Below are 25,335 nucleotides of genomic sequence, written 5' to 3' on the forward strand. Positions count from 1 at the left end.
GAGTTGACAAGGAGTACTTGAAAACCCTTGCTTGAAGCTTTTAGGTGAGCTGGTTATCTTGTCCCACACAGGGAAATTTTCACTGCAGACCCTATGTGAGTTGAGCAGCAAAACCTGCTGCCTATTGCTCTAAGTGTTTAGATATACTTACTTTCTGGACCCAAAGGCAATGGGAATGTGGACTTTGGCTCTCCTGCCTAGTCAGCTGACCTGGAAAACCTGAAGACCATTGGTGTATATCTTCAGCTGAGCTGTTGAGAAACAGGTGTAGAAAAGCTAGAGCTGACGTATATGACTCACAGTTTCTTGGCAGTAGCGGCTGTTTTGAGAATGTTTTAATCTGCAAGGAAGGTAAAGGAAACTCAAGCTATGAAAAAACCAGAAACAAAAAGTAACCCACGAGGTGACCAGTGCTTCCGACCTCACGTCCGAAAGCAGGCAGCCGTGGTGGGTTTCTGTAGTGTAGTGGTTATCACGTTCGCCTAACACGCGAAAGGTCCCCGGTTCGAAACCGGGCAGGAACACAATGCACCTCGTTTGTGCTTTTAGCCACAGTCTACGCCGCTTTCCGCTGCTTTTTTCACCCATTGTACTTTAGCATAGACTTTCAGGTTGGAAGACACAAAAAGTTCCCAAGATTAGGTTTCTGTAGTGTAGTGGTTATCACGTTCGCCTTACACGCGAAAGGTCCCCAGTTCGAAACCGGGCAGAAACACAATGCACCTCAATTGTGCTTTTAGCCACAGTCTACGCCGCTTTCCTCTGCTTTTTTCACCCATTGTACTTTAGCATAGACCTACAGCTTGGAAGACACAAAAACTAGCAAGAATGGGTTTCTGTAGTGTAGTGGTTATCACGTTCGCCTCACACGCGAAAGGTCCCAGGTTCGAAACCGGGCAGAAACAATGCTTACCTTTAACTTTTTCCCGCATAGGTTGACTCAACACTTGTCCCACGCCTTTCCCGTGTAACAGCCGTACGTGAAATTTGCACATCTCCGTCAGAGTTTCCGTGCATTCCCCACAATGTCAGTTCTTCATCTCCTGGAGTGTGAGTTGACAAGGAGTACTTGAAAACCCTTGCTTGAAGCTTTTAGGTGAGCTGGTTATCTTGTCCCACACAGGGAAATTTTCACTGCAGACCCTATGTGAGTTGAGCAGCAAAACCTGCTGCCTATTGCTCTAAGTGTTTAGATATACTTACTTTCTGGACCCAAAGGCAATGGGAATGTGGACTTTGGCTCTCCTGCCTAGTCAGCTGACCTGGAAAACCTGAAGACCATTGGTGTATATCTTCAGCTGAGCTGTTGAGAAACAGGTGTAGAAAAGCTAGAGCTGACGTATATGACTCACAGTTTCTTGGCAGTAGCGGCTGTTTTGAGAATGTTTTAATCTGCAAGGAAGGTAAAGGAAACTCAAGCTATGAAAAAAACAGAAACAAAAAGTAACCCACGAGGTGACCAGTGCTTCCGACCTCACGTCCGAAAGCAGGCAGCTGTGGAGGGTTTCTGTAGTGTAGTGGTTATCACGTTCGCCTAACACGCGAAAGGTCCCTGGTTCGAAACCGGGCAGAAACACAATGCACCTCGTTTGTGCTTTTAGCCACAGTCTACGCCGCTTTCCGCTGCTTTTTTCACCCATTGTACTTTAGCATAGACTTTCAGGTTGGAAGACACAAAAAAAATCCCAAGATTAGGTTTCTGTAGTGTAGTGGTTATCACGTTTGCCTTACACGCGAAAGGTCCCCGGTTCGAAACCGGGCAGAAACACAATGCACCTCATTTGTGCTTTTAGCCACAGTCTACGCCGCTTTCCTCTGCTTTTTTCACCCATTGTACTTTAGCATAGACCTACAGCTTGGAAGACACAAAAACTAGCAAGAATGGGTTTCTGTAGTGTAGTGGTTATCACATTCGCCTCACACGCGAAAGGTCCCCGGTTCGAAACCGGGCAGAAACAATGCTTACCTTTAACTTTTTCCCGCATAGGTTGACTCAACACTTGTCCCACGCCTTTCCCGTGTAACAGCCGTACGTGAAATTTGTACATCTCCGTCAGAGTTTCCGTGCATTCCCCACAATGTCAGTTCTTCATCTCCTGGAGTGTGAGTTGACAAGGAGTACTTGAAAACCCTTGCTTGAAGCTTTTAGGTGAGCTGGTTATCTTGTCCCACACAGGGAAATTTTCACTGCAGACCCTATGTGAGTTGAGCAGCAAAACCTGCTGCCTATTGCTCTAAGTGTTTAGATATACTTACTTTCTGGACCCAAAGGCAATGGGAATGTGGACTTTGGCTCTCCTGCCTAGTCAGCTGACCTGGAAAACCTGAAGACCATTGGTGTATATCTTCAGCTGAGCTGTTGAGAAACAGGTGTAGAAAAGCTAGAGCTGACGTATATGACTCACAGTTTCTTGGCAGTAGCGGCTGTTTTGAGAATGTTTTAATCTGCAAGGAAGGTAAAGGAAACTCAAGCTATGAAAAAACCAGAAACAAAAAGTAACCCACGAGGTGACCAGTGCTTCCGACCTCACGTCCGAAAGCAGGCAGCCGTGGTGGGTTTCTGTAGTGTAGTGGTTATCACGTTCGCCTAACACGCGAAAGGTCCCCGGTTCGAAACCGGGCAGAAACACAATGCACCTCGTTTGTGCTTTTAGCCACAGTCTACGCCGCTTTCCGCTGCTTTTTTCACCCATTGTACTTTAGCATAGACTTTCAGGTTGGAAGACACAAAAAAAATCCCAAGATTAGGTTTCTGTAGTGTAGTGGTTATCACGTTCGCCTTACACGCGAAAGGTCCCCGGTTCGAAACCGGGCAGAAACACAATGCACCTCATTTGTGCTTTTAGCCACAGTCTACGCCGCTTTCCTCTGCTTTTTTCACCCATTGTACTTTAGCATAGACCTACAGCTTGGAAGACACAAAAACTAGCAAGAATGGGTTTCTGTAGTGTAGTGGTTATCACGTTCGCCTCACACGCGAAAGGTCCCCGGTTCTAAACCGGGCAGAAACAATGCTTACCTTTAACTTTTTCCCGCATAGGTTGACTCAACACTTGTCCCACGCCTTTCCCGTGTAACAGCCGTACGTGAAATTTGCACATCTCCGTCAGAGTTTCCGTGCATTCCCCACAATGTCAGTTCTTCATCTCCTGGAGTGTGAGTTGACAAGGAGTACTTGAAAACCCTTGCTTGAAGCTTTTAGGTGAGCTGGTTATCTTGTCCCACACAGGGAAATTTTCACTGCAGACCCTATGTGAGTTGAGCAGCAAAACCTGCTGCCTATTGCTCTAAGTGTTTAGATATACTTACTTTCTGGACCCAAAGGCAATGGGAATGTGGACTTTGGCTCTCCTGCCTAGTCAGCTGACCTGGAAAACCTGAAGACCATTGGTGTATATCTTCAGCTGAGCTGTTGAGAAACAGGTGTAGAAAAGCTAGAGCTGACGTATATGACTCACAGTTTCTTGGCAGTAGCGGCTGTTTTGAGAATGTTTTAATCTGCAAGGAAGGTAAAGGAAACTCAAGCTATGAAAAAACCAGAAACAAAAAGTAACCCACGAGGTGACCAGTGCTTCCGACCTCACGTCCGAAAGCAGGCAGCCGTGGTGGGTTTCTGTAGTGTAGTGGTTATCACGTTCGCCTAACACGCGAAAGGTCCCCGGTTCGAAACCGGGCAGGAACACAATGCACCTCATTTGTGCTTTTAGCCACAGTCTACGCCGCTTTCCGCTGCTTTTTTCACCCATTGTACTTTAGCATAGACTTTCAGGTTGGAAGACACAAAAAAATCCCAAGATTAGGTTTCTGTAGTGTAGTGGTTATCACGTTCGCCTTACACGCGAAAGGTCCCCAGTTCGAAACCGGGCAGAAACACAATGCACCTCATTTGTGCTTTTAGCCACAGTCTACGCCGCTTTCCTCTGCTTTTTTCACCCATTGTACTTTAGCATAGACCTACAGCTTGGAAGACACAAAAACTAGCAAGAATGGGTTTCTGTAGTGTAGTGGTTATCACGTTCGCCTCACACGCGAAAGGTCCCCGGTTCGAAACCGGGCAGAAACAATGCTTACCTTTAACTTTTTCCCGCATAGGTTGACTCAACACTTGTCCCACGCCTTTCCCGTGTAACAGCCGTACGTGAAATTTGCACATCTCCGTCAGAGTTTCCGTGCATTCCCCACAATGTCAGTTCTTCATCTCCTGGAGTGTGAGTTGACAAGGAGTACTTGAAAACCCTTGCTTGAAGCTTTTAGGTGAGCTGGTTATCTTGTCCCACACAGGGAAATTTTCACTGCAGACCCTATGTGAGTTGAGCAGCAAAACCTGCTGCCTATTGCTCTAAGTGTTTAGATATACTTACTTTCTGGACCCAAAGGCAATGGGAATGTGGACTTTGGCTCTCCTGCCTAGTCAGCTGACCTGGAAAACCTGAAGACCATTGGTGTATATCTTCAGCTGAGCTGTTGAGAAACAGGTGTAGAAAAGCTAGAGCTGACGTATATGACTCACAGTTTCTTGGCAGTAGCGGCTGTTTTGAGAATGTTTTAATCTGCAAGGAAGGTAAAGGAAACTCAAGCTATGAAAAAACCAGAAACAAAAAGTAACCCACGAGGTGACCAGTGCTTCCGACCTCACGTCCGAAAGCAGGCAGCCGTGGTGGGTTTCTGTAGTGTAGTGGTTATCACGTTCGCCTAACACGCGAAAGGTCCCCGGTTCGAAACCGGGCAGAAACACAATGCACCTCGTTTGTGCTTTTAGCCACAGTCTACGCCGCTTTCCGCTGCTTTTTTCACCCATTGTACTTTAGCATAGACTTTCAGGTTGGAAGACACAAAAAAAATCCCAAGATTAGGTTTCTGTAGTGTAGTGGTTATCACGTTCGCCTTACACGCGAAAGGTCCCCGGTTCGAAACCGGGCAGAAACACAATGCACCTCATTTGTGCTTTTAGCCACAGTCTACGCCGCTTTCCTCTGCTTTTTTCACCCATTGTACTTTAGCATAGACCTACAGCTTGGAAGACACAAAAACTAGCAAGAATGGGTTTCTGTAGTGTAGTGGTTATCACGTTCGCCTCACACGCGAAAGGTCCCCGGTTCTAAACCGGGCAGAAACAATGCTTACCTTTAACTTTTTCCCGCATAGGTTGACTCAACACTTGTCCCACGCCTTTCCCGTGTAACAGCCGTACGTGAAATTTGCACATCTCCGTCAGAGTTTCCGTGCATTCCCCACAATGTCAGTTCTTCATCTCCTGGAGTGTGAGTTGACAAGGAGTACTTGAAAACCCTTGCTTGAAGCTTTTAGGTGAGCTGGTTATCTTGTCCCACACAGGGAAATTTTCACTGCAGACCCTATGTGAGTTGAGCAGCAAAACCTGCTGCCTATTGCTCTAAGTGTTTAGATATACTTACTTTCTGGACCCAAAGGCAATGGGAATGTGGACTTTGGCTCTCCTGCCTAGTCAGCTGACCTGGAAAACCTGAAGACCATTGGTGTATATCTTCAGCTGAGCTGTTGAGAAACAGGTGTAGAAAAGCTAGAGCTGACGTATATGACTCACAGTTTCTTGGCAGTAGCGGCTGTTTTGAGAATGTTTTAATCTGCAAGGAAGGTAAAGGAAACTCAAGCTATGAAAAAACCAGAAACAAAAAGTAACCCACGAGGTGACCAGTGCTTCCGACCTCACGTCCGAAAGCAGGCAGCCGTGGTGGGTTTCTGTAGTGTAGTGGTTATCACGTTCGCCTAACACGCGAAAGGTCCCCGGTTCGAAACCGGGCAGGAACACAATGCACCTCGTTTGTGCTTTTAGCCACAGTCTACGCCGCTTTCCGCTGCTTTTTTCACCCATTGTACTTTAGCATAGACTTTCAGGTTGGAAGACACAAAAAAATCCCAAGATTAGGTTTCTGTAGTGTAGTGGTTATCACGTTCGCCTTACACGCGAAAGGTCCCCAGTTCGAAACCGGGCAGAAACACAATGCACCTCATTTGTGCTTTTAGCCACAGTCTACGCCGCTTTCCTCTGCTTTTTTCACCCATTGTACTTTAGCATAGACCTACAGCTTGGAAGACACAAAAACTAGCAATAATGGGTTTCTGTAGTGTAGTGGTTATCACGTTCGCCTCACACACGAAAGGTCCCCGGTTCGAAACCGGGCAGAAACAATGCTTACCTTTAACTTTTTCCCGCATAGGTTGACTCAACACTTGTCCCACGCCTTTCCCGTGTAACAGCCGTACGTGAAATTTGCACATCTCCGTCAGAGTTTCCGTGCATTCCCCACAATGTCAGTTCTTCATCTCCTGGAGTGTGAGTTGACAAGGAGTACTTGAAAACCCTTGCTTGAAGCTTTTAGGTGAGCTGGTTATCTTGTCCCACACAGGGAAATTTTCACTGCAGACCCTATGTGAGTTGAGCAGCAAAACCTGCTGCCTATTGCTCTAAGTGTTTAGATATACTTACTTTCTGGACCCAAAGGCAATGGGAATGTGGACTTTGGCTCTCCTGCCTAGTCAGCTGACCTGGAAAACCTGAAGACCATTGGTGTATATCTTCAGCTGAGCTGTTGAGAAACAGGTGTAGAAAAGCTAGAGCTGACGTATATGACTCACAGTTTCTTGGCAGTAGCGGCTGTTTTGAGAATGTTTTAATCTGCAAGGAAGGTAAAGGAAACTCAAGCTATGAAAAAAACAGAAACAAAAAGTAACCCACGAGGTGACCAGTGCTTCCGACCTCACGTCCGAAAGCAGGCAGCTGTGGAGGGTTTCTGTAGTGTAGTGGTTATCACGTTCGCCTAACACGCGAAAGGTCCCTGGTTCGAAACCGGGCAGAAACACAATGCACCTCGTTTGTGCTTTTAGCCACAGTCTACGCCGCTTTCCGCTGCTTTTTTCACCCATTGTACTTTAGCATAGACTTTCAGGTTGGAAGACACAAAAAAAATCCCAAGATTAGGTTTCTGTAGTGTAGTGGTTATCACGTTCGCCTTACACGCGAAAGGTCCCCGGTTCGAAACCGGGCAGAAACACAATGCACCTCATTTGTGCTTTTAGCCACAGTCTACGCCGCTTTCCTCTGCTTTTTTCACCCATTGTACTTTAGCATAGACCTACAGCTTGGAAGACACAAAAACTAGCAAGAATGGGTTTCTGTAGTGTAGTGGTTATCACGTTCGCCTCACACGCGAAAGGTCCCCGGTTCTAAACCGGGCAGAAACAATGCTTACCATTAACTTTTTCCCGCATAGGTTGACTCAACACTTGTCCCACGCCTTTCCCGTGTAACAGCCGTACGTGAAATTTGAACATCTCCGTCAGAGTTTCCGTGCATTCCCCACAATGTCAGTTCTTCATCTCCTGGAGTGTGAGTTGACAAGGAGTACTTGAAAACCCTTGCTTGAAGCTTTTAGGTGAGCTGGTTATCTTGTCCCACACAGGGAAATTTTCACTGCAGACCCTATGTGAGTTGAGCAGCAAAACCTGCTGCCTATTGCTCTAAGTGTTTAGATATACTTACTTTCTGGACCCAAAGGCAATGGGAATGTGGACTTTGGCTCTCCTGCCTAGTCAGCTGACCTGGAAAACCTGAAGACCATTGGTGTATATCTTCAGCTGAGCTGTTGAGAAACAGGTGTAGAAAAGCTAGAGCTGACGTATATGACTCACAGTTTCTTGGCAGTAGCGGCTGTTTTGAGAATGTTTTAATCTGCAAGGAAGGTAAAGGAAACTCAAGCTATGAAAAAACCAGAAACAAAAAGTAACCCACGAGGTGACCAGTGCTTCCGACCTCACGTCCGAGAGCAGGCAGCCGTGGTGGGTTTCTGTATTGTAGTGGTTATCACGTTCGCCTAACACGCGAAAGGTCCCCGGTTCGAAACCGGGCAGAAACACAATGCACCTCGTTTGTGCTTTTAGCCACAGTCTACGCCGCTTTCCGCTACTTTTTTCACCCATTGTACTTTAGCATAGACTTTCAGGTTGGAAGACACGAAAAAAATCCCAAGATTAGGTTTCTGTAGTGTAGTGGTTATCACGTTCGCCTTACACGCGAAAGGTCCCCGGTTCGAAACCGGGCAGAAACACAATGCACCTCGTATGTGCTTTTAGCCACAGTCTACGCCGCTTTCCTCTGCTTTTTTCACCCATTGTACTTTAGCATAGACCTACAGCTTGGAAGACACAAAAACTAGCAAGATAGGGTTTCTGTAGTGTAGTGGTTATCACATTCGCCTCACACGCGAAAGGTCCCCGGTTCGAAACCGGGCAGAAACAATGCTTACCTTTAACTTTTTCCCGCATAGGTTGACTCAACACTTGTCCCACGCCTTTCCCGTGTAACAGCCGTACGTGAAATTTGCACATCTCCGTCAGAGTTTCCGTGCATTCCCCACAATGTCAGTTCTTCATCTCCTGGAGTGTGAGTTGACAAGGAGTACTTGAAAACCCTTGCTTGAAGCTTTTAGGTGAGCTGGTTATCTTGTCCCACACAGGGAAATTTTCACTGCAGACCCTATGTGAGTTGAGCAGCAAAACCTGCTGCCTATTGCTCTAAGTGTTTAGATATACTTACTTTCTGGACCCAAAGGCAATGGGAATGTGGACTTTGGCTCTCCTGCCTAGTCAGCTGACCTGGAAAACCTGAAGACCATTGGTGTATATCTTCAGCTGAGCTGTTGAGAAACAGGTGTAGAAAAGCTAGAGCTGACGTATATGACTCACAGTTTCTTGGCAGTAGCGGCTGTTTTGAGAATGTTTTAATCTGCAAGGAAGGTAAAGGAAACTCAAGCTATGAAAAAACCAGAAACAAAAAGTAACCCACGAGGTGACCAGTGCTTCCGACCTCACGTCCGAAAGCAGGCAGCCGTGGTGGGTTTCTGTAGTGTAGTGGTTATCACGTTCGCCTAACACGCGAAAGGTCCCCGGTTCGAAACCGGGCAGAAACACAATGCACCTCATTTGTGCTTTTAGCCACAGTCTACGCCGCTTTCCGCTGCTTTTTTCACCCATTGTACTTTAGCATAGACTTTCAGGTTGGAAGACACAAAAAATTCCCAAGATTAGGTTTCTGTAGTGTAGTGGTTATCACGTTTGCCTTACATGCGAAAGGTCCCCAGTTCGAAACCGGGCAGAAACACAATGCACCTCATTTGTGCTTTTAGCCACAGTCTACGCCGCTTTCCTCTGCTTTTTTCACCCATTGTACTTTAGCATAGACCTACAGCTTGGAAGACACAAAAACTAGCAATAATGGGTTTCTGTAGTGTAGTGGTTATCACGTTCGCCTCACACGCGAAAGGTCCCCGGTTCGAAACCGGGCAGAAACAATGCTTACCTTTAACTTTTTCCCGCATAGGTTGACTCAACACTTGTCCCACGCCTTTCCCGTGTAACATCCGTACGTGAAATTTGCACATCTCCGTCAGAGTTTCCGTGCATTCCCCACAATGTCAGTTCTTCATCTCCTGGAGTGTGAGTTGACAAGGAGTACTTGAAAACCCTTGCTTGAAGCTTTTAGGTGAGCTGGTTATCTTGTCCCACACAGGGAAATTTTCACTGCAGACCCTATGTGAGTTGAGCAGCAAAACCTGCTGCCTATTGCTCTAAGTGTTTAGATATACTTACTTTCTGGACCCAAAGGCAATGGGAATGTGGACTTTGGCTCTCCTGCCTAGTCAGCTGACCTGGAAAACCTGAAGACCATTGGTGTATATCTTCAGCTGAGCTGTTGAGAAACAGGTGTAGAAAAGCTAGAGCTGACGTATATGACTCACAGTTTCTTGGCAGTAGCGGCTGTTTTGAGAATGTTTTAATCTGCAAGGAAGGTAAAGGAAACTCAAGCTATGAAAAAACCAGAAACAAAAAGTAACCCACGAGGTGACCAGTGCTTCCGACCTCACGTCCGAAAGCAGGCAGCCGTGGTGGGTTTCTGTAGTGTAGTGGTTATCACGTTCGCCTAACACGCGAAAGGTCCCCGGTTCGAAACCGGGCAGAAACACAATGCACCTCGTTTGTGCTTTTAGCCACAGTCTACGCCGCTTTCCGCTGCTTTTTTCACCCATTGTACTTTAGCATAGACTTTCAGGTTGGAAGACACAAAAAAAATCCCAAGATTAGGTTTCTGTAGTGTAGTGGTTATCACGTTCGTCTTACACGCGAAAGGTCCCCGGTTCGAAACCGGGCAGAAACACAATGCACCTCATTTGTGCTTTTAGCCACAGTCTACGCCGCTTTCCTCTGCTTTTTTCACCCATTGTACTTTAGCATAGACCTACAGCTTGGAAGACACAAAAACTAGCAAGAATGGGTTTCTGTAGTGTAGTGGTTATCACGTTCGCCTCACACGCGAAAGGTCCCCGGTTCTAAACCGGGCAGAAACAATGCTTACCTTTAACTTTTTCCCGCATAGGTTGACTCAACACTTGTCCCACGCCTTTCCCGTGTAACAGCCGTACGTGAAATTTGCACATCTCCGTCAGAGTTTCCGTGCATTCCCCACAATGTCAGTTCTTCATCTCCTGGAGTGTGAGTTGACAAGGAGTACTTGAAAACCCTTGCTTGAAGCTTTTAGGTGAGCTGGTTATCTTGTCCCACACAGGGAAATTTTCACTGCAGACCCTATGTGAGTTGAGCAGCAAAACCTGCTGCCTATTGCTCTAAGTGTTTAGATATACTTACTTTCTGGACCCAAAGGCAATGGGAATGTGGACTTTGGCTCTCCTGCCTAGTCAGCTGACCTGGAAAACCTGAAGACCATTGGTGTATATCTTCAGCTGAGCTGTTGAGAAACAGGTGTAGAAAAGCTAGAGCTGACGTATATGACTCACAGTTTCTTGGCAGTAGCGGCTGTTTTGAGAATGTTTTAATCTGCAAGGAAGGTAAAGGAAACTCAAGCTATGAAAAAACCAGAAACAAAAAGTAACCCACGAGGTGACCAGTGCTTCCGACCTCACGTCCGAAAGCAGGCAGCCGTGGTGGGTTTCTGTAGTGTAGTGGTTATCACGTTCGCCTAACACGCGAAAGGTCCCCGGTTCGAAACCGGGCAGAAACACAATGCACCTCGTTTGTGCTTTTAGCCACAGTCTACGCCGCTTTCCGCTGCTTTTTTCACCCATTGTACTTTAGCATAGACTTTCAGGTTGGAAGACACAAAAAAAATCCCAAGATTAGGTTTCTGTAGTGTAGTGGTTATCACGTTCGCCTTACACGCGAAAGGTCCCCGGTTCGAAACCGGGCAGAAACACAATGCACCTCATTTGTGCTTTTAGCCACAGTCTACGCCGCTTTCCTCTGCTTTTTTCACCCATTGTACTTTAGCATAGACCTACAGCTTGGAAGACACAAAAACTAGCAAGAATGGGTTTCTGTAGTGTAGTGGTTATCACGTTCGCCTCACACGCGAAAGGTCCCCGGTTCTAAACCGGGCAGAAACAATGCTTACCTTTAACTTTTTCCCGCATAGGTTGACTCAACACTTGTCCCACGCCTTTCCCGTGTAACAGCCGTACGTGAAATTTGCACATCTCCGTCAGAGTTTCCGTGCATTCCCCACAATGTCAGTTCTTCATCTCCTGGAGTGTGAGTTGACAAGGAGTACTTGAAAACCCTTGCTTGAAGCTTTTAGGTGAGCTGGTTATCTTGTCCCACACAGGGAAATTTTCACTGCAGACCCTATGTGAGTTGAGCAGCAAAACCTGCTGCCTATTGCTCTAAGTGTTTAGATATACTTACTTTCTGGACCCAAAGGCAATGGGAATGTGGACTTTGGCTCTCCTGCCTAGTCAGCTGACCTGGAAAACCTGAAGACCATTGGTGTATATCTTCAGCTGAGCTGTTGAGAAACAGGTGTAGAAAAGCTAGAGCTGACGTATATGACTCACAGTTTCTTGGCAGTAGCGGCTGTTTTGAGAATGTTTTAATCTGCAAGGAAGGTAAAGGAAACTCAAGCTATGAAAAAACCAGAAACAAAAAGTAACCCACGAGGTGACCAGTGCTTCCGACCTCACGTCCGAAAGCAGGCAGCCGTGGTGGGTTTCTGTAGTGTAGTGGTTATCACGTTCGCCTAACACGCGAAAGGTCCCCGGTTCGAAACCGGGCAGGAACACAATGCACCTCGTTTGTGCTTTTAGCCACAGTCTACGCCGCTTTCCGCTGCTTTTTTCACCCATTGTACTTTAGCATAGACTTTCAGGTTGGAAGACACAAAAAAATCCCAAGATTAGGTTTCTGTAGTGTAGTGGTTATCACGTTCGCCTTACACGCGAAAGGTCCCCAGTTCGAAACCGGGCAGAAACACAATGCACCTCATTTGTGCTTTTAGCCACAGTCTACGCCGCTTTCCTCTGCTTTTTTCACCCATTGTACTTTAGCATAGACCTACAGCTTGGAAGACACAAAAACTAGCAATAATGGGTTTCTGTAGTGTAGTGGTTATCACGTTCGCCTCACACACGAAAGGTCCCCGGTTCGAAACCGGGCAGAAACAATGCTTACCTTTAACTTTTTCCCGCATAGGTTGACTCAACACTTGTCCCACGCCTTTCCCGTGTAACAGCCGTACGTGAAATTTGCACATCTCCGTCAGAGTTTCCGTGCATTCCCCACAATGTCAGTTCTTCATCTCCTGGAGTGTGAGTTGACAAGGAGTACTTGAAAACCCTTGCTTGAAGCTTTTAGGTGAGCTGGTTATCTTGTCCCACACAGGGAAATTTTCACTGCAGACCCTATGTGAGTTGAGCAGCAAAACCTGCTGCCTATTGCTCTAAGTGTTTAGATATACTTACTTTCTGGACCCAAAGGCAATGGGAATGTGGACTTTGGCTCTCCTGCCTAGTCAGCTGACCTGGAAAACCTGAAGACCATTGGTGTATATCTTCAGCTGAGCTGTTGAGAAACAGGTGTAGAAAAGCTAGAGCTGACGTATATGACTCACAGTTTCTTGGCAGTAGCGGCTGTTTTGAGAATGTTTTAATCTGCAAGGAAGGTAAAGGAAACTCAAGCTATGAAAAAAACAGAAACAAAAAGTAACCCACGAGGTGACCAGTGCTTCCGACCTCACGTCCGAAAGCAGGCAGCTGTGGAGGGTTTCTGTAGTGTAGTGGTTATCACGTTCGCCTAACACGCGAAAGGTCCCTGGTTCGAAACCGGGCAGAAACACAATGCACCTCGTTTGTGCTTTTAGCCACAGTCTACGCCGCTTTCCGCTGCTTTTTTCACCCATTGTACTTTAGCATAGACTTTCAGGTTGGAAGACACAAAAAAAATCCCAAGATTAGGTTTCTGTAGTGTAGTGGTTATCACGTTCGCCTTACACGCGAAAGGTCCCCGGTTCGAAACCGGGCAGAAACACAATGCACCTCATTTGTGCTTTTAGCCACAGTCTACGCCGCTTTCCTCTGCTTTTTTCACCCATTGTACTTTAGCATAGACCTACAGCTTGGAAGACACAAAAACTAGCAAGAATGGGTTTCTGTAGTGTAGTGGTTATCACGTTCGCCTCACACGCGAAAGGTCCCCGGTTCTAAACCGGGCAGAAACAATGCTTACCATTAACTTTTTCCCGCATAGGTTGACTCAACACTTGTCCCACGCCTTTCCCGTGTAACAGCCGTACGTGAAATTTGAACATCTCCGTCAGAGTTTCCGTGCATTCCCCACAATGTCAGTTCTTCATCTCCTGGAGTGTGAGTTGACAAGGAGTACTTGAAAACCCTTGCTTGAAGCTTTTAGGTGAGCTGGTTATCTTGTCCCACACAGGGAAATTTTCACTGCAGACCCTATGTGAGTTGAGCAGCAAAACCTGCTGCCTATTGCTCTAAGTGTTTAGATATACTTACTTTCTGGACCCAAAGGCAATGGGAATGTGGACTTTGGCTCTCCTGCCTAGTCAGCTGACCTGGAAAACCTGAAGACCATTGGTGTATATCTTCAGCTGAGCTGTTGAGAAACAGGTGTAGAAAAGCTAGAGCTGACGTATATGACTCACAGTTTCTTGGCAGTAGCGGCTGTTTTGAGAATGTTTTAATCTGCAAGGAAGGTAAAGGAAACTCAAGCTATGAAAAAACCAGAAACAAAAAGTAACCCACGAGGTGACCAGTGCTTCCGACCTCACGTCCGAGAGCAGGCAGCCGTGGTGGGTTTCTGTATTGTAGTGGTTATCACGTTCGCCTAACACGCGAAAGGTCCCCGGTTCGAAACCGGGCAGAAACACAATGCACCTCGTTTGTGCTTTTAGCCACAGTCTACGCCGCTTTCCGCTACTTTTTTCACCCATTGTACTTTAGCATAGACTTTCAGGTTGGAAGACACGAAAAAAATCCCAAGATTAGGTTTCTGTAGTGTAGTGGTTATCACGTTCGCCTTACACGCGAAAGGTCCCCGGTTCGAAACCGGGCAGAAACACAATGCACCTCGTATGTGCTTTTAGCCACAGTCTACGCCGCTTTCCTCTGCTTTTTTCACCCATTGTACTTTAGCATAGACCTACAGCTTGGAAGACACAAAAACTAGCAAGATAGGGTTTCTGTAGTGTAGTGGTTATCACATTCGCCTCACACGCGAAAGGTCCCCGGTTCGAAACCGGGCAGAAACAATGCTTACCTTTAACTTTTTCCCGCATAGGTTGACTCAACACTTGTCCCACGCCTTTCCCGTGTAACAGCCGTACGTGAAATTTGCACATCTCCGTCAGAGTTTCCGTGCATTCCCCACAATGTCAGTTCTTCATCTCCTGGAGTGTGAGTTGACAAGGAGTACTTGAAAACCCTTGCTTGAAGCTTTTAGGTGAGCTGGTTATCTTGTCCCACACAGGGAAATTTTCACTGCAGACCCTATGTGAGTTGAGCAGCAAAACCTGCTGCCTATTGCTCTAAGTGTTTAGATATACTTACTTTCTGGACCCAAAGGCAATGGGAATGTGGACTTTGGCTCTCCTGCCTAGTCAGCTGACCTGGAAAACCTGAAGACCATTGGTGTATATCTTCAGCTGAGCTGTTGAGAAACAGGTGTAGAAAAGCTAGAGCTGACGTATATGACTCACAGTTTCTTGGCAGTAGCGGCTGTTTTGAGAATGTTTTAATCTGCAAGGAAGGTAAAGGAAACTCAAGCTATGAAAAAACCAGAAACAAAAAGTAACCCACGAGGTGACCAGTGCTTCCGACCTCACGTCCGAAAGCAGGCAGCCGTGGTGGGTTTCTGTAGTGTAGTGGTTATCACGTTCGCCTAACACGCGAAAGGTCCCCGGTTCGAAACCGGGCAGAAACACAATGCACCTCATTTGTGCTTTTAGCCACAGTCTACGCCGCTTTCCGCTGCTTTTTTCACCCATTGTACTTTAGCATAGACTTTCAGGTTGGAAGACACAAAAAATTCCCAAGATTAGGTTTCTGTAGTGTAGTGGTTATCACGTTTGCCTTACATGCGAAAGGTCCCCAGTTCGAAACCGGGCAGAAACACAATGCACCTCATTTGTGCTTTTAGCCACAGTCTACGCCGCTTTCCTCTGCTTTTTTCACCCATTGTACTTTAGCATAGACCTACAGCTTGGAAGACACAAAAACTAGCAATAATGGGTTTCTGTAGTGTAGTGGTTATCACGTTCGCCTCACACGCGAAAGGTCCCCGGTTCGAAACCGGGCAGAAACAATGCTTACCTTTAACTTTTTCCCGCATAGGTTGACTCAACACTTGTCCCACGCCTTTCCCGTGTAACATCCGTACGTGAAATTTGCACATCTCCGTCAGAGTTTCCGTGCATTCCCCACAATGTCAGTTCTTCATCTCCTGGAGTGTGAGTTGACAAGGAGTACTTGAAAACCCTTGCTTGAAGCTTTTAGGTGAGCTGGTTATCTTGTCCCACACAGGGAAATTTTCACTGCAGACCCTATGTGAGTTGAGCAGCAAAACCTGCTGCCTATTGCTCTAAGTGTTTAGATATACTTACTTTCTGGACCCAAAGGCAATGGGAATGTGGACTTTGGCTCTCCTGCCTAGTCAGCTGACCTGGAAAACCTGAAGACCATTGGTGTATATCTTCAGCTGAGCTGTTGAGAAACAGGTGTAGAAAAGCTAGAGCTGACGTATATGACTCACAGTTTCTTGGCAGTAGCGGCTGTTTTGAGAATGTTTTAATCTGCAAGGAAGGTAAAGGAAACTCAAGCTATGAAAAAACCAGAAACAAAAAGTAACCCACGAGGTGACCAGTGCTTCCGACCTCACGTCCGAAAGCAGGCAGCCGTGGTGGGTTTCTGTAGTGTAGTGGTTATCACGTTCGCCTAACACGCGAAAGGTCCCCGGTTCGAAACCGGGCAGAAACACAATGCACCTCGTTTGTGCTTTTAGCCACAGTCTACGCCGCTTTCCGCTGCTTTTTTCACCCATTGTACTTTAGCATAGACTTTCAGGTTGGAAGACACAAAAAAAATCCCAAGATTAGGTTTCTGTAGTGTAGTGGTTATCACGTTCGTCTTACACGCGAAAGGTCCCCGGTTCGAAACCGGGCAGAAACACAATGCACCTCATTTGTGCTTTTAGCCACAGTCTACGCCGCTTTCCTCTGCTTTTTTCACCCATTGTACTTTAGCATAGACCTACAGCTTGGAAGACACAAAAACTAGCAAGAATGGGTTTCTGTAGTGTAGTGGTTATCACGTTCGCCTCACACGCGAAAGGTCCCCGGTTCTAAACCGGGCAGAAACAATGCTTACCTTTAACTTTTTCCCGCATAGGTTGACTCAACACTTGTCCCACGCCTTTCCCGTGTAACAGCCGTACGTGAAATTTGCACATCTCCGTCAGAGTTTCCGTGCATTCCCCACAATGTCAGTTCTTCATCTCCTGGAGTGTGAGTTGACAAGGAGTACTTGAAAACCCTTGCTTGAAGCTTTTAGGTGAGCTGGTTATCTTGTCCCACACAGGGAAATTTTCACTGCAGACCCTATGTGAGTTGAGCAGCAAAACCTGCTGCCTATTGCTCTAAGTGTTTAGATATACTTACTTTCTGGACCCAAAGGCAATGGGAATGTGGACTTTGGCTCTCCTGCCTAGTCAGCTGACCTGGAAAACCTGAAGACCATTGGTGTATATCTTCAGCTGAGCTGTTGAGAAACAGGTGTAGAAAAGCTAGAGCTGACGTATATGACTCACAGTTTCTTGGCAGTAGCGGCTGTTTTGAGAATGTTTTAATCTGCAAGGAAGGTAAAGGAAACTCAAGCTATGAAAAAACCAGAAACAAAAAGTAACCCACGAGGTGACCAGTGCTTCCAACCTCACGTCCGAAAGCAGGCAGCCGTGGTGGGTTTCTGTAGTGTAGTGGTTATCACGTTCGCCTAACACGCGAAAGGTCCCCGGTTCGAAACCGGGCAGAAACACAATGCACCTCGTTTGTGCTTTTAGCCACAGTCTACGCCGCTTTCCGCTGCTTTTTTCACCCATTGTACTTTAGCATAGACTTTCAGGTTGGAAGACACGAAAAAAATCCCAAGATTAGGTTTCTGTAGTGTAGTGGTTATCACGTTCGCCTTACACGCGAAAGGTCCCCGGTTCGAAACCGGGCAGAAACCCAATGCACCTCGTTTGTGCTTTTAGCCACAGTCTACGCCGCTTTCCTCTGCTTTTTTCACCCATTGTACTTTAGCATAGACCTACAGCTTGGAAGACACAAAAACTAGCAAGATAGGGTTTCTGTAGTGTAGTGGTTATCACATTCGCCTCACACGCAAAAGGTCCCCGGTTCGAAACCGGGCAGAAACAATGCTTACCTTTAACTTTTTCCCGCATAGGTTGACTCAACACTTGTCCCACGCCTTTCCCGTGTAACAGCCGTACGTGAAATTTGCACATCTCCGTCAGAGTTTCCGTGCATTCCCCACAATGTCAGTTCTTCATCTCCTGGAGTGTGAGTTGACAAGGAGTACTTGAAAACCCTTGCTTGAAGCTTTTAGGTGAGCTGGTTATCTTGTCCCACACAGGGAAATTTTCACTGCAGACCCTATGTGAGTTGAGCAGCAAAACCTGCTGCCTATTGCTCTAAGTGTTTAGATATACTTACTTTCTGGACCCAAAGGCAATGGGAATGTGGACTTTGGCTCTCCTGCCTAGTCAGCTGACCTGGAAAACCTGAAGACCATTGGTGTATATCTTCAGCTGAGCTGTTGAGAAACAGGTGTAGAAAAGCTAGAGCTGACGTATATGACTCACAGTTTCTTGGCAGTAGCGGCTGTTTTGAGAATGTTTTAATCTGCAAGGAAGGTAAAGGAAACTCAAGCTATGAAAAAACCAGAAACAAAAAGTAACCCACGAGGTGACCAGTGCTTCCGACCTCACGTCCGAAAGCAGGCAGCCGTGGTGGGTTTCTGTAGTGTAGTGGTTATCACGTTCGCCTAACACGCGAAAGGTCCCCGGTTCGAAACCGGGCAGAAACACAATGCACCTCATTTGTGCTTTTAGCCACAGTCTACGCCGCTTTCCGCTGCTTTTTTCACCCATTGTACTTTAGCATAGACTTTCAGGTTGGAAGACACAAAAAGTTCCCAAGATTAGGTTTCTGTAGTGTAGTGGTTATCACGTTCGCCTTACACGCCAAAGGTCCCCGGTTCGAAACCGGGCAGAAACAATGCTTACCTTTAACTTTTTCCCGCATAGGTTGACTCAACACTTGTCCCACGCCTTTCCCGTGTAACAGCCGTACGTGAAATTTGCACATCTCCGTCAGAGTTTCCGTGCATTCCCCACAATGTCAGTTCTTCATCTCCTGGAGTGTGAGTTGACAAGGAGTACTTGAAAACCCTTGCTTGAAGCTTTTAGGTGAGCTGGTTATCTTGTCCCACACAGGGAAATTTTCACTGCAGACCCTATGTGAGTTGAGCAGCAAAACCTGCTGCCTATTGCTCTAAGTGTTTAGATATACTTACTTTCTGGACCCAAAGGCAATGGGAATGTGGACTTTGGCTCTCCTGCCTAGTCAGCTGACCTGGAAAACCTGAAGACCATTGGTGTATATCTTCAGCTGAGCTGTTGAGAAACAGGTGTAGAAAAGCTAGAGCTGACGTATATGACTCACAGTTTCTTGGCAGTAGCGGCTGTTTTGAGAATGTTTTAATCTGCAAGGAAGGTAAAGGAAACTCAAGCTATGAAAAAAACAGAAACAAAAAGTAACCCACGAGGTGACCAGTGCTTCCGACCTCACGTCCGAAAGCAGGCAGCTGTGGAGGGTTTCTGTAGTGTAGTGGTTATCACGTTCGCCTAACACGCGAAAGGTCCCTGGTTCGAAACCGGGCAGAAACACAATGCACCTCGTTTGTGCTTTTAGCCACAGTCTACGCCGCTTTCCGCTGCTTTTTTCACCCATTGTACTTTAGCATAGACTTTCAGGTTGGAAGACACAAAAAAAATCCCAAGATTAGGTTTCTGTAGTGTAGTGGTTATCACGTTTGCCTTACACGCGAAAGGTCCCCGGTTCGAAACCGGGCAGAAACACAATGCACCTCATTTGTGCTTTTAGCCACAGTCTACGCCGCTTTCCTCTGCTTTTTTCACCCATTGTACTTTAGCATAGACCTACAGCTTGGAAGACACAAAAACTAGCAAGAATGGGTTTCTGTAGTGTAGTGGTTATCACGTTCGCCTCACACGCGAAAGGTCCCCGGTTCTAAACCGGGCAGAAACAATGCTTACCATTAACTTTTTCCCGCATAGGTTGACTCAACACTTGTCCCACGCCTTTCCCGTGTAACAGCCGTACGTGAAATTTGAACATCTCCGTCAGAGTTTCCGTGCATTCCCCACAATGTCAGTTCTTCATCTCCTGGAGTGTGAGTTGACAAGGAGTACTTGAAAACCCTTGCTTGAAGCTTTTAGGTGAGCTGGTTATCTTGTCCCACACAGGGAAATTTTCACTGCAGACCCTATGTGAGTTGAGCAGCAAAACCTGCTGCCTATTGCTCTAAGTGTTTAGATATACTTACTTTCTGGACCCAAAGGCAATGGGAATGTGGACTTTGGCTCTCCTGCCTAGTCAGCTGACCTGGAAAACCTGAAGACCATTGGTGTATATCTTCAGCTGAGCTGTTGAGAAACAGGTGTAGAAAAGCTAGAGCTGACGTATATGACTCACAGTTTCTTGGCAGTAGCGGCTGTTTTGAGAATGTTTTAATCTGCAAGGAAGGTAAAGGAAACTCAAGCTATGAAAAAACCAGAAACAAAAAGTAACCCACGAGGTGACCAGTGCTTCCGACCTCACGTCCGAAAGCAGGCAGCCGTGGTGGGTTTCTGTAGTGTAGTGGTTATCACGTTCGCCTAACACGCGAAAGGTCCCCGGTTCGAAACCGGGCAGAAACACAATGCACCTCGTTTGTGCTTTTAGCCACAGTCTACGCCGCTTTCCGCTGCTTTTTTCACCCATTGTACTTTAGCATAGACTTTCAGGTTGGAAGACACAAAAAAAATCCCAAGATTAGGTTTCTGTAGTGTAGTGGTTATCACGTTCGCCTTACACGCGAAAGGTCCCCGGTTCGAAACCGGGCAGAAACACAATGCACCTCGTTTGTGCTTTTAGCCACAGTCTACGCCGCTTTCCTCTGCTTTTTTCACCCATTGTACTTTAGCATAGACCTACAGCTTGGAAGACACAAAAACTAGCAAGATAGGGTTTCTGTAGTGTAGTGGTTATCACATTCGCCTCACACGCGAAAGGTCCCCGGTTCAAAAACGGGCAGAAACAATGCTTACCTTTAACTTTTTCCCGCATAGGTTGACTCAACACTTGTCCCACGCCTTTCCCGTGTAACAGCCGTACGTGAAATTTGCACATCTCCGTCAGAGTTTCCGTGCATTCCCCACAATGTCAGTTCTTCATCTCCTGGAGTGTGAGTTGACAAGGAGTACTTGAAAACCCTTGCTTGAAGCTTTTAGGTGAGCTGGTTATCTTGTCCCACACAGGGAAATTTTCACTGCAGACCCTATGTGAGTTGAGCAGCAAAACCTGCTGCCTATTGCTCTAAGTGTTTAGATATACTTACTTTCTGGACCCAAAGGCAATGGGAATGTGGACTTTGGCTCTCCTGCCTAGTCAGCTGACCTGGAAAACCTGAAGACCATTGGTGTATATCTTCAGCTGAGCTGTTGAGAAACAGGTGTAGAAAAGCTAGAGCTGACGTATATGACTCACAGTTTCTTGGCAGTAGCGGCTGTTTTGAGAATGTTTTAATCTGCAAGGAAGGTAAAGGAAACTCAAGCTATGAAAAAACCAGAAACAAAAAGTAACCCACGAGGTGACCAGTGCTTCCGACCTCACGTCCGAAAGCAGGCAGCCGTGGTGGGTTTCTGTAGTGTAGTGGTTATCACGTTCGCCTAACACGCGAAAGGTCCCCGGTTCGAAACCGGGCAGAAACACAATGCACCTCATTTGTGCTTTTAGCCACAGTCTACGCCGCTTTCCGCTGCTTTTTTCACCCATTGTACTTTAGCATAGACTTTCAGGTTGGAAGACACAAAAAATTCCCTAGATTAGGTTTCTGTAGTGTAGTGGTTATCACGTTCGCCTTACACGCGAAAGGTCCCCAGTTCGAAACCGGGCAGAAACACAATGCACCTCAATTGTGCTTTTAGCCACAGTCTACGCCGCTTTCCTCTGCTTTTTTCACCCATTGTACTTTAGCATAGACCTACAGCTTGGAAGACACAAAAACTAGCAAGAATGGGTTTCTGTAGTGTAGTGGTTATCACGTTCGCCTCACACGCGAAAGGTCCCCGGTTCGAAACCGGGCAGAAACAATGCTTACCTTTAACTTTTTCCCGCATAGGTTGACTCAACACTTGTCCCACGCCTTTCCCGTGTAACAGCCGTACGTGAAATTTGCACATCTCCGTCAGAGTTTCCGTGCATTCCCCACAATGTCAGTTCTTCATCTCCTGGAGTGTGAGTTGACAAGGAGTACTTGAAAACCCTTGCTTGAAGCTTTTAGGTGAGCTGGTTATCTTGTCCCACACAGGGAAATTTTCACTGCAGACCCTATGTGAGTTGAGCAGCAAAACCTGCTGCCTATTGCTCTAAGTGTTTAGATATACTTACTTTCTGGACCCAAAGGCAATGGGAATGTGGACTTTGGCTCTCCTGCCTAGTCAGCTGACCTGGAAAACCTGAAGACCATTGGTGTATATCTTCAGCTGAGCTGTTGAGAAACAGGTGTAGAAAAGCTAGAGCTGACGTATATGACTCACAGTTTCTTGGCAGTAGCGGCTGTTTTGAGAATGTTTTAATCTGCAAGGAAGGTAAAGGAAACTCAAGCTATGAAAAAACCAGAAACAAAAAGTAACCCACGAGGTGACCAGTGCTTCCGACCTCACGTCCGAAAGCAGGCAGCCGTGGTGGGTTTCTGTAGTGTAGTGGTTATCACGTTCGCCTAACACGCGAAAGGTCCCCGGTTCGAAACCGGGCAGAAACACAATGCACCTCATTTGTGCTTTTAGCCACAGTCTACGCCGCTTTCCGCTGCTTTTTTCACCCATTGTACTTTAGCATAGACTTTCAGGTTGGAAGACACAAAAAATTCCCAAGATTAGGTTTCTGTAGTGTAGTGGTTATCACGTTCGCCTTACACGCGAAAGGTCCCCAGTTCGAAACCGGGCAGAAACACAATGCACCTCATTTGTGCTTTTAGCCACAGTCTACGCCGCTTTCCTCTGCTTTTTTCACCCATTGTACTTTAGCATAGACCTACAGCTTGGAAGACACAAAAACTAGCAAGAATGGGTTTCTGTAGTGTAGTGGTTATCACGTTCGCCTCACACGCGAAAGGTCCCCGGTTCGAAACCGGGCAGAAACAATGCTTACCTTTAACTTTTTCCCGCATAGGTTGACTCAACACTTGTCCCACGCCTTTCCCGTGTAACAGCCGTACGTGAAATTTGCACATCTCCGTCAGAGTTTCCGTGCATTCCCCACAATGTCAGTTCTTCATCTCCTGGAGTGTGAGTTGACAAGGAGTACTTGAAAACCCTTGCTTGAAGCTTTTAGGTGAGCTGGTTATCTTGTCCCACACAGGGAAATTTTCACTGCAGACCCTATGTGAGTTGAGCAGCAAAACCTGCTGCCTATTGCTCTAAGTGTTTAGATATACTTACTTTCTGGACCCAAAGGCAATGGGAATGTGGACTTTGGCTCTCCTGCCTAGTCAGCTGACCTGGAAAACCTGAAGACCATTGGTGTATATCTTCAGCTGAGCTGTTGAGAAACAGGTGTAGAAAAGCTAGAGCTGACGTATATGACTCACAGTTTCTTGGCAGTAGCGGCTGTTTTGAGAATGTTTTAATCTGCAAGGAAGGTAAAGGAAACTCAAGCTATGAAAAAACCAGAAACAAAAAGTAACCCACGAGGTGACCAGTGCTTCCGACCTCACGTCCGAAAGCAGGCAGCCGTGGTGGGTTTCTGTAGTGTAGTGGTTATCACGTTCGCCTAACACGCGAAAGGTCCCCGGTTCGAAACCGGGCAGAAACACAATGCACCTCGTTTGTGCTTTTAGCCACAGTCTACGCCGCTTTCCGCTGCTTTTTTCACCCATTGTACTTTAGCATAGACTTTCAGGTTGGAAGACACAAAAAAAATCCCAAGATTAGGTTTCTGTAGTGTAGTGGTTATCACGTTCGTCTTACATGCGAAAGGTCCCCGGTTCGAAACCGGGCAGAAACACAATGCACCTCATTTGTGCTTTTAGCCACAGTCTACGCCGCTTTCCTCTGCTTTTTTCACCCATTGTACTTTAGCATAGACCTACAGCTTGGAAGACACAAAAACTAGCAAGAATGGGTTTCTGTAGTGTAGTGGTTATCACGTTCGCCTCACACGCGAAAGGTCCCCGGTTCTAAACCGGGCAGAAACAATGCTTACCTTTAACTTTTTCCCGCATAGGTTGACTCAACACTTGTCCCACGCCTTTCCCGTGTAACAGCCGTACGTGAAATTTGCACATCTCCGTCAGAGTTTCCGTGCATTCCCCACAATGTCAGTTCTTCATCTCCTGGAGTGTGAGTTGACAAGGAGTACTTGAAAACCCTTGCTTGAAGCTTTTAGGTGAGCTGGTTATCTTGTCCCACACAGGGAAATTTTCACTGCAGACCCTATGTGAGTTGAGCAGCAAAACCTGCTGCCTATTGCTCTAAGTGTTTAGATATACTTACTTTCTGGACCCAAAGGCAATGGGAATGTGGACTTTGGCTCTCCTGCCTAGTCAGCTGACCTGGAAAACCTGAAGACCATTGGTGTATATCTTCAGCTGAGCTGTTGAGAAACAGGTGTAGAAAAGCTAGAGCTGACGTATATGACTCACAGTTTCTTGGCAGTAGCGGCTGTTTTGAGAATGTTTTAATCTGCAAGGAAGGTAAAGGAAACTCAAGCTATGAAAAAACCAGAAACAAAAAGTAACCCACGAGGTGACCAGTGCTTCCGACCTCACGTCCGAAAGCAGGCAGCCGTGGTGGGTTTCTGTAGTGTAGTGGTTATCACGTTCGCCTAACACGCGAAAGGTCCCCGGTTCGAAACCGGGCAGAAACACAATGCACCTCGTTTGTGCTTTTAGCCACAGTCTACGCCGCTTTCCGCTGCTTTTTTCACCCATTGTACTTTAGCATAGACTTTCAGGTTGGAAGACACAAAAAAAATCCCAAGATTAGGTTTCTGTAGTGTAGTGGTTATCACGTTTGCCTTACACGCGAAAGGTCCCCGGTTCGAAACCGGGCAGAAACCCAATGCACCTCGTTTGTGCTTTTAGCCACAGTCTACGCCGCTTTCCTCTGCTTTTTTCACCCATTGTACTTTAGCATAGACCTACAGCTTGGAAGACACAAAAACTAGCAAGATAGGGTTTCTGTAGTGTAGTGGTTATCACATTCGCCTCACACGCAAAAGGTCCCCGGTTCGAAACCGGGCAGAAACAATGCTTACCTTTAACTTTTTCCCGCATAGGTTGACTCAACACTTGTCCCACGCCTTTCCCGTGTAACAGCCGTACGTGAAATTTGCACATCTCCGTCAGAGTTTCCGTGCATTCCCCACAATGTCAGTTCTTCATCTCCTGGAGTGTGAGTTGACAAGGAGTACTTGAAAACCCTTGCTTGAAGCTTTTAGGTGAGCTGGTTATCTTGTCCCACACAGGGAAATTTTCACTGCAGACCCTATGTGAGTTGAGCAGCAAAACCTGCTGCCTATTGCTCTAAGTGTTTAGATATACTTACTTTCTGGACCCAAAGGCAATGGGAATGTGGACTTTGGCTCTCCTGCCTAGTCAGCTGACCTGGAAAACCTGAAGACCATTGGTGTATATCTTCAGCTGAGCTGTTGAGAAA

The 25,335-nt window shown here is 46.6% G+C and overlaps 71 non-coding genes across 71 annotated transcripts; all 71 read left to right on the top strand.

Annotated features, from left to right (window-relative positions):
- Positions 1-451: 451 nt before the first annotated feature.
- TRNAV-AAC (transfer RNA valine (anticodon AAC)) lies at positions 452-524 on the top strand. The gene has a single exon. It is a non-coding gene; the product is annotated as a tRNA-Val (tRNA).
- Positions 525-642: 118 nt separating this feature from the next.
- On the top strand, positions 643-715 carry TRNAV-UAC (transfer RNA valine (anticodon UAC)). The gene has a single exon. It is a non-coding gene; the product is annotated as a tRNA-Val (tRNA).
- A 117-nt stretch (positions 716-832) lies between these two features.
- TRNAV-CAC (transfer RNA valine (anticodon CAC)) lies at positions 833-905 on the top strand. The gene has a single exon. It is a non-coding gene; the product is annotated as a tRNA-Val (tRNA).
- Positions 906-1,503: 598 nt separating this feature from the next.
- On the top strand, positions 1,504-1,576 carry TRNAV-AAC (transfer RNA valine (anticodon AAC)). The gene has a single exon. It is a non-coding gene; the product is annotated as a tRNA-Val (tRNA).
- Positions 1,577-1,695: 119 nt separating this feature from the next.
- TRNAV-UAC (transfer RNA valine (anticodon UAC)) lies at positions 1,696-1,768 on the top strand. The gene has a single exon. It is a non-coding gene; the product is annotated as a tRNA-Val (tRNA).
- A 117-nt stretch (positions 1,769-1,885) lies between these two features.
- TRNAV-CAC (transfer RNA valine (anticodon CAC)) lies at positions 1,886-1,958 on the top strand. Its single transcript has one exon. It is a non-coding gene; the product is annotated as a tRNA-Val (tRNA).
- A 598-nt stretch (positions 1,959-2,556) lies between these two features.
- On the top strand, positions 2,557-2,629 carry TRNAV-AAC (transfer RNA valine (anticodon AAC)). Its single transcript has one exon. It is a non-coding gene; the product is annotated as a tRNA-Val (tRNA).
- A 119-nt stretch (positions 2,630-2,748) lies between these two features.
- Positions 2,749-2,821, top strand: TRNAV-UAC (transfer RNA valine (anticodon UAC)). Its single transcript has one exon. It is a non-coding gene; the product is annotated as a tRNA-Val (tRNA).
- A 117-nt stretch (positions 2,822-2,938) lies between these two features.
- Positions 2,939-3,011, top strand: TRNAV-CAC (transfer RNA valine (anticodon CAC)). The gene has a single exon. It is a non-coding gene; the product is annotated as a tRNA-Val (tRNA).
- Positions 3,012-3,609: 598 nt separating this feature from the next.
- On the top strand, positions 3,610-3,682 carry TRNAV-AAC (transfer RNA valine (anticodon AAC)). Its single transcript has one exon. It is a non-coding gene; the product is annotated as a tRNA-Val (tRNA).
- A 118-nt stretch (positions 3,683-3,800) lies between these two features.
- On the top strand, positions 3,801-3,873 carry TRNAV-UAC (transfer RNA valine (anticodon UAC)). The gene has a single exon. It is a non-coding gene; the product is annotated as a tRNA-Val (tRNA).
- Positions 3,874-3,990: 117 nt separating this feature from the next.
- TRNAV-CAC (transfer RNA valine (anticodon CAC)) lies at positions 3,991-4,063 on the top strand. The gene has a single exon. It is a non-coding gene; the product is annotated as a tRNA-Val (tRNA).
- Positions 4,064-4,661: 598 nt separating this feature from the next.
- TRNAV-AAC (transfer RNA valine (anticodon AAC)) lies at positions 4,662-4,734 on the top strand. Its single transcript has one exon. It is a non-coding gene; the product is annotated as a tRNA-Val (tRNA).
- Positions 4,735-4,853: 119 nt separating this feature from the next.
- On the top strand, positions 4,854-4,926 carry TRNAV-UAC (transfer RNA valine (anticodon UAC)). The gene has a single exon. It is a non-coding gene; the product is annotated as a tRNA-Val (tRNA).
- A 117-nt stretch (positions 4,927-5,043) lies between these two features.
- TRNAV-CAC (transfer RNA valine (anticodon CAC)) lies at positions 5,044-5,116 on the top strand. The gene has a single exon. It is a non-coding gene; the product is annotated as a tRNA-Val (tRNA).
- Positions 5,117-5,714: 598 nt separating this feature from the next.
- Positions 5,715-5,787, top strand: TRNAV-AAC (transfer RNA valine (anticodon AAC)). Its single transcript has one exon. It is a non-coding gene; the product is annotated as a tRNA-Val (tRNA).
- Positions 5,788-5,905: 118 nt separating this feature from the next.
- Positions 5,906-5,978, top strand: TRNAV-UAC (transfer RNA valine (anticodon UAC)). Its single transcript has one exon. It is a non-coding gene; the product is annotated as a tRNA-Val (tRNA).
- Positions 5,979-6,095: 117 nt separating this feature from the next.
- Positions 6,096-6,168, top strand: TRNAV-CAC (transfer RNA valine (anticodon CAC)). The gene has a single exon. It is a non-coding gene; the product is annotated as a tRNA-Val (tRNA).
- Positions 6,169-6,766: 598 nt separating this feature from the next.
- Positions 6,767-6,839, top strand: TRNAV-AAC (transfer RNA valine (anticodon AAC)). The gene has a single exon. It is a non-coding gene; the product is annotated as a tRNA-Val (tRNA).
- A 119-nt stretch (positions 6,840-6,958) lies between these two features.
- TRNAV-UAC (transfer RNA valine (anticodon UAC)) lies at positions 6,959-7,031 on the top strand. The gene has a single exon. It is a non-coding gene; the product is annotated as a tRNA-Val (tRNA).
- Positions 7,032-7,148: 117 nt separating this feature from the next.
- On the top strand, positions 7,149-7,221 carry TRNAV-CAC (transfer RNA valine (anticodon CAC)). Its single transcript has one exon. It is a non-coding gene; the product is annotated as a tRNA-Val (tRNA).
- Positions 7,222-7,819: 598 nt separating this feature from the next.
- Positions 7,820-7,892, top strand: TRNAV-AAC (transfer RNA valine (anticodon AAC)). Its single transcript has one exon. It is a non-coding gene; the product is annotated as a tRNA-Val (tRNA).
- Positions 7,893-8,011: 119 nt separating this feature from the next.
- On the top strand, positions 8,012-8,084 carry TRNAV-UAC (transfer RNA valine (anticodon UAC)). The gene has a single exon. It is a non-coding gene; the product is annotated as a tRNA-Val (tRNA).
- A 117-nt stretch (positions 8,085-8,201) lies between these two features.
- TRNAV-CAC (transfer RNA valine (anticodon CAC)) lies at positions 8,202-8,274 on the top strand. Its single transcript has one exon. It is a non-coding gene; the product is annotated as a tRNA-Val (tRNA).
- A 598-nt stretch (positions 8,275-8,872) lies between these two features.
- TRNAV-AAC (transfer RNA valine (anticodon AAC)) lies at positions 8,873-8,945 on the top strand. Its single transcript has one exon. It is a non-coding gene; the product is annotated as a tRNA-Val (tRNA).
- Positions 8,946-9,063: 118 nt separating this feature from the next.
- On the top strand, positions 9,064-9,136 carry TRNAV-UAC (transfer RNA valine (anticodon UAC)). Its single transcript has one exon. It is a non-coding gene; the product is annotated as a tRNA-Val (tRNA).
- A 117-nt stretch (positions 9,137-9,253) lies between these two features.
- Positions 9,254-9,326, top strand: TRNAV-CAC (transfer RNA valine (anticodon CAC)). Its single transcript has one exon. It is a non-coding gene; the product is annotated as a tRNA-Val (tRNA).
- A 598-nt stretch (positions 9,327-9,924) lies between these two features.
- Positions 9,925-9,997, top strand: TRNAV-AAC (transfer RNA valine (anticodon AAC)). Its single transcript has one exon. It is a non-coding gene; the product is annotated as a tRNA-Val (tRNA).
- Positions 9,998-10,116: 119 nt separating this feature from the next.
- On the top strand, positions 10,117-10,189 carry TRNAV-UAC (transfer RNA valine (anticodon UAC)). The gene has a single exon. It is a non-coding gene; the product is annotated as a tRNA-Val (tRNA).
- A 117-nt stretch (positions 10,190-10,306) lies between these two features.
- On the top strand, positions 10,307-10,379 carry TRNAV-CAC (transfer RNA valine (anticodon CAC)). The gene has a single exon. It is a non-coding gene; the product is annotated as a tRNA-Val (tRNA).
- A 598-nt stretch (positions 10,380-10,977) lies between these two features.
- Positions 10,978-11,050, top strand: TRNAV-AAC (transfer RNA valine (anticodon AAC)). The gene has a single exon. It is a non-coding gene; the product is annotated as a tRNA-Val (tRNA).
- Positions 11,051-11,169: 119 nt separating this feature from the next.
- TRNAV-UAC (transfer RNA valine (anticodon UAC)) lies at positions 11,170-11,242 on the top strand. The gene has a single exon. It is a non-coding gene; the product is annotated as a tRNA-Val (tRNA).
- Positions 11,243-11,359: 117 nt separating this feature from the next.
- TRNAV-CAC (transfer RNA valine (anticodon CAC)) lies at positions 11,360-11,432 on the top strand. Its single transcript has one exon. It is a non-coding gene; the product is annotated as a tRNA-Val (tRNA).
- A 598-nt stretch (positions 11,433-12,030) lies between these two features.
- Positions 12,031-12,103, top strand: TRNAV-AAC (transfer RNA valine (anticodon AAC)). Its single transcript has one exon. It is a non-coding gene; the product is annotated as a tRNA-Val (tRNA).
- Positions 12,104-12,221: 118 nt separating this feature from the next.
- On the top strand, positions 12,222-12,294 carry TRNAV-UAC (transfer RNA valine (anticodon UAC)). The gene has a single exon. It is a non-coding gene; the product is annotated as a tRNA-Val (tRNA).
- Positions 12,295-12,411: 117 nt separating this feature from the next.
- Positions 12,412-12,484, top strand: TRNAV-CAC (transfer RNA valine (anticodon CAC)). The gene has a single exon. It is a non-coding gene; the product is annotated as a tRNA-Val (tRNA).
- A 598-nt stretch (positions 12,485-13,082) lies between these two features.
- Positions 13,083-13,155, top strand: TRNAV-AAC (transfer RNA valine (anticodon AAC)). The gene has a single exon. It is a non-coding gene; the product is annotated as a tRNA-Val (tRNA).
- A 119-nt stretch (positions 13,156-13,274) lies between these two features.
- On the top strand, positions 13,275-13,347 carry TRNAV-UAC (transfer RNA valine (anticodon UAC)). Its single transcript has one exon. It is a non-coding gene; the product is annotated as a tRNA-Val (tRNA).
- A 117-nt stretch (positions 13,348-13,464) lies between these two features.
- Positions 13,465-13,537, top strand: TRNAV-CAC (transfer RNA valine (anticodon CAC)). Its single transcript has one exon. It is a non-coding gene; the product is annotated as a tRNA-Val (tRNA).
- A 598-nt stretch (positions 13,538-14,135) lies between these two features.
- TRNAV-AAC (transfer RNA valine (anticodon AAC)) lies at positions 14,136-14,208 on the top strand. Its single transcript has one exon. It is a non-coding gene; the product is annotated as a tRNA-Val (tRNA).
- Positions 14,209-14,327: 119 nt separating this feature from the next.
- TRNAV-UAC (transfer RNA valine (anticodon UAC)) lies at positions 14,328-14,400 on the top strand. Its single transcript has one exon. It is a non-coding gene; the product is annotated as a tRNA-Val (tRNA).
- Positions 14,401-14,517: 117 nt separating this feature from the next.
- TRNAV-CAC (transfer RNA valine (anticodon CAC)) lies at positions 14,518-14,590 on the top strand. Its single transcript has one exon. It is a non-coding gene; the product is annotated as a tRNA-Val (tRNA).
- Positions 14,591-15,188: 598 nt separating this feature from the next.
- Positions 15,189-15,261, top strand: TRNAV-AAC (transfer RNA valine (anticodon AAC)). Its single transcript has one exon. It is a non-coding gene; the product is annotated as a tRNA-Val (tRNA).
- A 118-nt stretch (positions 15,262-15,379) lies between these two features.
- Positions 15,380-15,452, top strand: TRNAV-UAC (transfer RNA valine (anticodon UAC)). The gene has a single exon. It is a non-coding gene; the product is annotated as a tRNA-Val (tRNA).
- A 117-nt stretch (positions 15,453-15,569) lies between these two features.
- TRNAV-CAC (transfer RNA valine (anticodon CAC)) lies at positions 15,570-15,642 on the top strand. Its single transcript has one exon. It is a non-coding gene; the product is annotated as a tRNA-Val (tRNA).
- Positions 15,643-16,240: 598 nt separating this feature from the next.
- Positions 16,241-16,313, top strand: TRNAV-AAC (transfer RNA valine (anticodon AAC)). The gene has a single exon. It is a non-coding gene; the product is annotated as a tRNA-Val (tRNA).
- Positions 16,314-16,432: 119 nt separating this feature from the next.
- TRNAV-UAC (transfer RNA valine (anticodon UAC)) lies at positions 16,433-16,505 on the top strand. The gene has a single exon. It is a non-coding gene; the product is annotated as a tRNA-Val (tRNA).
- Positions 16,506-16,622: 117 nt separating this feature from the next.
- On the top strand, positions 16,623-16,695 carry TRNAV-CAC (transfer RNA valine (anticodon CAC)). The gene has a single exon. It is a non-coding gene; the product is annotated as a tRNA-Val (tRNA).
- A 598-nt stretch (positions 16,696-17,293) lies between these two features.
- Positions 17,294-17,366, top strand: TRNAV-AAC (transfer RNA valine (anticodon AAC)). Its single transcript has one exon. It is a non-coding gene; the product is annotated as a tRNA-Val (tRNA).
- Positions 17,367-17,485: 119 nt separating this feature from the next.
- Positions 17,486-17,558, top strand: TRNAV-UAC (transfer RNA valine (anticodon UAC)). Its single transcript has one exon. It is a non-coding gene; the product is annotated as a tRNA-Val (tRNA).
- A 117-nt stretch (positions 17,559-17,675) lies between these two features.
- On the top strand, positions 17,676-17,748 carry TRNAV-CAC (transfer RNA valine (anticodon CAC)). The gene has a single exon. It is a non-coding gene; the product is annotated as a tRNA-Val (tRNA).
- Positions 17,749-18,346: 598 nt separating this feature from the next.
- Positions 18,347-18,419, top strand: TRNAV-AAC (transfer RNA valine (anticodon AAC)). The gene has a single exon. It is a non-coding gene; the product is annotated as a tRNA-Val (tRNA).
- Positions 18,420-18,537: 118 nt separating this feature from the next.
- TRNAV-UAC (transfer RNA valine (anticodon UAC)) lies at positions 18,538-18,610 on the top strand. The gene has a single exon. It is a non-coding gene; the product is annotated as a tRNA-Val (tRNA).
- A 598-nt stretch (positions 18,611-19,208) lies between these two features.
- On the top strand, positions 19,209-19,281 carry TRNAV-AAC (transfer RNA valine (anticodon AAC)). Its single transcript has one exon. It is a non-coding gene; the product is annotated as a tRNA-Val (tRNA).
- A 119-nt stretch (positions 19,282-19,400) lies between these two features.
- TRNAV-UAC (transfer RNA valine (anticodon UAC)) lies at positions 19,401-19,473 on the top strand. The gene has a single exon. It is a non-coding gene; the product is annotated as a tRNA-Val (tRNA).
- Positions 19,474-19,590: 117 nt separating this feature from the next.
- Positions 19,591-19,663, top strand: TRNAV-CAC (transfer RNA valine (anticodon CAC)). The gene has a single exon. It is a non-coding gene; the product is annotated as a tRNA-Val (tRNA).
- A 598-nt stretch (positions 19,664-20,261) lies between these two features.
- On the top strand, positions 20,262-20,334 carry TRNAV-AAC (transfer RNA valine (anticodon AAC)). The gene has a single exon. It is a non-coding gene; the product is annotated as a tRNA-Val (tRNA).
- Positions 20,335-20,453: 119 nt separating this feature from the next.
- TRNAV-UAC (transfer RNA valine (anticodon UAC)) lies at positions 20,454-20,526 on the top strand. The gene has a single exon. It is a non-coding gene; the product is annotated as a tRNA-Val (tRNA).
- Positions 20,527-20,643: 117 nt separating this feature from the next.
- TRNAV-CAC (transfer RNA valine (anticodon CAC)) lies at positions 20,644-20,716 on the top strand. Its single transcript has one exon. It is a non-coding gene; the product is annotated as a tRNA-Val (tRNA).
- Positions 20,717-21,314: 598 nt separating this feature from the next.
- On the top strand, positions 21,315-21,387 carry TRNAV-AAC (transfer RNA valine (anticodon AAC)). Its single transcript has one exon. It is a non-coding gene; the product is annotated as a tRNA-Val (tRNA).
- A 118-nt stretch (positions 21,388-21,505) lies between these two features.
- On the top strand, positions 21,506-21,578 carry TRNAV-UAC (transfer RNA valine (anticodon UAC)). Its single transcript has one exon. It is a non-coding gene; the product is annotated as a tRNA-Val (tRNA).
- A 117-nt stretch (positions 21,579-21,695) lies between these two features.
- On the top strand, positions 21,696-21,768 carry TRNAV-CAC (transfer RNA valine (anticodon CAC)). The gene has a single exon. It is a non-coding gene; the product is annotated as a tRNA-Val (tRNA).
- A 598-nt stretch (positions 21,769-22,366) lies between these two features.
- TRNAV-AAC (transfer RNA valine (anticodon AAC)) lies at positions 22,367-22,439 on the top strand. The gene has a single exon. It is a non-coding gene; the product is annotated as a tRNA-Val (tRNA).
- A 118-nt stretch (positions 22,440-22,557) lies between these two features.
- On the top strand, positions 22,558-22,630 carry TRNAV-UAC (transfer RNA valine (anticodon UAC)). Its single transcript has one exon. It is a non-coding gene; the product is annotated as a tRNA-Val (tRNA).
- Positions 22,631-22,747: 117 nt separating this feature from the next.
- Positions 22,748-22,820, top strand: TRNAV-CAC (transfer RNA valine (anticodon CAC)). The gene has a single exon. It is a non-coding gene; the product is annotated as a tRNA-Val (tRNA).
- Positions 22,821-23,418: 598 nt separating this feature from the next.
- On the top strand, positions 23,419-23,491 carry TRNAV-AAC (transfer RNA valine (anticodon AAC)). Its single transcript has one exon. It is a non-coding gene; the product is annotated as a tRNA-Val (tRNA).
- Positions 23,492-23,610: 119 nt separating this feature from the next.
- On the top strand, positions 23,611-23,683 carry TRNAV-UAC (transfer RNA valine (anticodon UAC)). The gene has a single exon. It is a non-coding gene; the product is annotated as a tRNA-Val (tRNA).
- A 117-nt stretch (positions 23,684-23,800) lies between these two features.
- TRNAV-CAC (transfer RNA valine (anticodon CAC)) lies at positions 23,801-23,873 on the top strand. The gene has a single exon. It is a non-coding gene; the product is annotated as a tRNA-Val (tRNA).
- Positions 23,874-24,471: 598 nt separating this feature from the next.
- TRNAV-AAC (transfer RNA valine (anticodon AAC)) lies at positions 24,472-24,544 on the top strand. The gene has a single exon. It is a non-coding gene; the product is annotated as a tRNA-Val (tRNA).
- A 119-nt stretch (positions 24,545-24,663) lies between these two features.
- TRNAV-UAC (transfer RNA valine (anticodon UAC)) lies at positions 24,664-24,736 on the top strand. The gene has a single exon. It is a non-coding gene; the product is annotated as a tRNA-Val (tRNA).
- Positions 24,737-24,853: 117 nt separating this feature from the next.
- Positions 24,854-24,926, top strand: TRNAV-CAC (transfer RNA valine (anticodon CAC)). Its single transcript has one exon. It is a non-coding gene; the product is annotated as a tRNA-Val (tRNA).
- The last annotated feature ends 409 nt before the right edge of the window (positions 24,927-25,335 follow it).

This window comes from Staurois parvus, unplaced genomic scaffold (genome assembly GCF_062004578.1).
Source record: "Staurois parvus isolate SC_StPar_1 unplaced genomic scaffold, SC_StPar_1.0 ptg000025l, whole genome shotgun sequence".
Lineage (NCBI taxonomy): Eukaryota > Metazoa > Chordata > Amphibia > Anura > Ranidae > Staurois > Staurois parvus.